Consider the following 3,689-nt stretch of genomic DNA (forward strand, 5'->3'; position numbering starts at 1 on the left):
ACACACACACAGACAGACAGACACACACACACACACACACACACACACACACACACACACACACACAGACTCGGCAGCAGGTTGCAGGCACAAAGTCACAATTTCCACGGGAATTGTCTAGTTTGCAGTTATTGCCGCCCCCCCCCCCCCCCAACCACCACCACCACCACCACCAGCCGCCACTGACAAGACCTGAGTCTTTTTTTTTCCCGCTGACAGACTTTTTTTTTTTTTGTGAGTGTCCCTTTAGCTCCTTAGTTCCTGGTCTGGTCTACAGTGTCCCTTGAGCTCTTTATTTTCTTTTCCCATCCAGACTGTCCCTTTAGCTCTTTAGTTCCTGGTCTGGTCTACAGTGTCCCTTGAGCTCTTTATTTTCTTTTCCCATCCAGACTGTCCCTTTAGCTCTTTAATTTCTTTTCCCGTCCACATTGTCCATTTACTTTTTTAGTTCCTGGTCTCGTCCACAGTGTCCCTTTAGCTCTTTAGTTCCTGGTCCCGTCCAGAGTGTCCATTTGGCTCTTCAGTTTCTTTTCCCGTCCAGAGTGTCCATTGAGCGCTTTAGTTTCTGGGGGGGGGGGGGGGGGGGGGGGGGGGGGGGGTCGTCATAGGAGGATTGGAGGTTGGAGGATTTACTTCGGGGCGGGCATCAGGTCGTCGATGGACCCACCCTTCTCCAGCCTCTTCTCCATCTCCACCAGCAGCTTGACGCCGTCCACTACCATCTGCACCAGCTCCACCTCGGAGAAGCCCAGCCGGTCAGCGTTGGAGATGTCGAAGACTCCGCCCACAGAGGCCGTGTCCACGCCCCCAGTTCCCAGATTCTTCAGCACCTCCTCGAACTTGGCGTGTTCGCTCATGTTGGGCAGCTTGGCGTGGACGCCGGCGTGCAGCCCGGTGCCCAGGTTGGACGGGCAGGTGAGGACGTATCCCAGGTGCTCGTTCCACATGAAGGCGTGGCCTTGCTCCTTGAACAGGCTCTCGATCTTTGTGAGCCCGGTGCAGAAGCGGGTGAACACCTCCCTCATGTTGCCTCCTTCCTGCTTGGAGATGACTCGCAGGTGGTCCTCCTCGTTCACGCACACCAGGAATGTCTTCTTGTCGTTGTGCCAGATGCCGCGGGCGTCGGGCCAGTCGCGGGCCATCCCTGAGGCCAGCAGCAGAGGACCGGCTTGTCAAACAGGAAGTGGTCGTCGATGAGCTGCTGCTGCTCCTCGTCTGTCATGTCCTTTAGGGCGTAGTATTTCCCCTTCAGGTCTCCGCTCAGAGAGGCCAGAGCCTCGATGGACAGGCTCTCCACGGCACGGCGCTCCCCCCGGCTGCAGTGTGGCGGCAAGCAGAAGCCGCGGATGCTGCGTCCTGTTCGGATTCTGGAACTCAGGACGTAGTCGGGGTCCAGGTCATCTCCTCCCAGCAGGTTGTCTGCGTTCAGGTCGGTCTTGTGCTTGTCGGACGGCTTGTATCCTCCGTGTCTGTCCTCGATCATGGGGTCCAGCAGCTCCTTGAACACCTCGTACGTCTCCTTGTCTCCGGCCACGCAGCCCACCGTCATGATGAAGGGGTGGCCTGGGTTATCCACACCGGTTTGGATGACATCATCCAGCGTAAATCCGCTGGGGGTCTGCTTGTCCTGAAGCCGCTCATACATGTCGGCGGTCAGGACCTTGGCCATATGGTTGTTGTGTTTGCTGAGGTCCGGATACTCCTGCTCCGTGGAGAATTTCATCTTCAGCTGGTTGTGTGTGTTCCCGAAAGGCATGGCTGCTTCCTGCTGTTATCGGATTTGAGGACTGTTACTACTGGCTGTGGAGGAAAATATCCCTATGTTGTTGTTTTTTTGTGCCTGCAAAGTGCAAAGATTTCTATCCTAGCCGAGGTTTTCTTATTAATGAACTTAGTCTTCTGCAAACTGTGGCGTGTAACTAGAAAAAGATCTGCTCTCCTAACACGTATGATGATGCCATCAAGGAAAGGAGCCCAGGGGTTGCCATGTGCATGGCTACAATGGCAACAGTCGAGCTGTACCTCCTGCTGAATTAAACTATATTGGCTTATAACTATAATGGCAACAATCATCTGCCTTTTCAGATTTTTTTCAATCTCAGTAAAGATCTTCCATTAAAGGTGCAGTAAGTAAGAAATGTCACGTCAGAAACATCACTGTAAGTGTTGATGAATTGTATATTCCATTGACTTGTTATGGTGACTCTTGCAAACATGAGCACTCATTTTTAGATTGTTAATCACAAGTATCTTTTCTTGTTTGCAAAAAAACTCAGTGCAAAATACACAGTTGATCACCATTTGCTGACTGCATCGCATTGAGATCAAACTGGACTGTAAATGAACCTTGAACTAACCTGACTTTGACACCTCCGGCCTAAGGAGTTCAAACAGTGCTACATGTCTTACCATTGTTGCAGAAAAAGTAGAAAGTTGTGCCACAGTTGAAATCAAAGTCTAAACTTACTAAACACATATTAAAAGCACATATTCTCATGTTTTCAATCTGCTTCCTCCAACAGGTTTGACTCCATACTTCCTCCCAGGCACAAGGTTAACAGATTTTATTGGCTACAGGCCCTTGAGCTCCAGTCAATGCTGCTTGTCAATACTTCTTATTAATAAATGGATTTCAAGGGATTTATTTTATTCACTGGAATGCTAAAAATGCAGGTAAAGCATGCCATTAAGCCGGGCGAAGCTGGAAGCGTTCGAACCTCCTGTATACTGGTGATGTGGGGCCGTGGTTCGAGTGAATACTTGCCACTTGTAGGAAGCTGTTGCACAACTGCAGAGAATTATGGGCGATAATCTACGCACGTCATAGAAAACATATGGAATCACGTGCACAAACACTGCACAACTCCATCTCGCTCTCTCTCTCTTTTATGAACAACTGCATACACTGTCAGGTCAGCTTTTAGTTAGATTTATGCATACATATATAATAAGCAGCCCACATGTTAACCATGACCCTGCAGGGGGAGTGCAAGGCCAAAGAGATGCATCTGAAAAGTCTAAACTCTGAGAGCATTAATAATATCCTGTCCCATCAGCCACTACAGGAGTCCCAGCGTAGCAGCAAAGACCGGTAAGATGCATGAGGAAGTGGCTGTATAGATAACTTCAGGAGAAAAGCGGATGTTTTCAAATCTATTATTGATCAGTAAGTTCATCAAGCTGTAAAACTGTGAGTGCTGGTTTCCAAAGGATGCATCTTTAATTGAAATATCCCTCAACCGGCGAATAACGTACCTATAGAAAGCAGTCAGAACAAAATCCTGCTACTATTAAAAACCTGGATGTAAAAACTTTCCAGATAAAAATTACGGAGCTGCTTTCTAAGCACCGACACTCATGATTGTAAAAACTTCCGTACAGATGTTCATTAAATCAGGAAAAGCACTCTGCTGACTTAATGAAGGCCATTCTTACTGTGGTTATTACTACCCCTGTGCGAGGTTCTGCTCCTCTCGGTTTTTAATGTTCTGAGTGCTGCGCGGGCTGCTTTCATCATCCAGGCCTTTCCTGTGTTTGCTTACCACCAGCAGCGACCCTCATTCAAGCAGCGTCCTCAGATGGAGCTTTGCTGTGATTATATGTTTGACAGTGGTCCTCCAGAGCCCCTGCATCAGACTTGCTGCTCCCGCTTCTGGAGCGGCGTTATGTGTTTGCCTTCCTCGCTGTGG

General features: G+C 49.2%; 1 pseudogene; it reads right to left on the reverse strand.

Annotated features, from left to right (window-relative positions):
- Positions 1–620: 620 nt before the first annotated feature.
- Positions 621–1,826, reverse strand: LOC115397142 (creatine kinase B-type pseudogene; annotated as a pseudogene).
- Positions 1,827–3,689: the final 1,863 nt, after the last annotated feature.

The sequence above is a fragment of the Salarias fasciatus genome, chromosome 11 (assembly GCF_902148845.1).
Source record: "Salarias fasciatus chromosome 11, fSalaFa1.1, whole genome shotgun sequence".
In the NCBI taxonomy this organism is placed as follows: Eukaryota; Metazoa; Chordata; class Actinopteri; order Blenniiformes; family Blenniidae; genus Salarias; species Salarias fasciatus.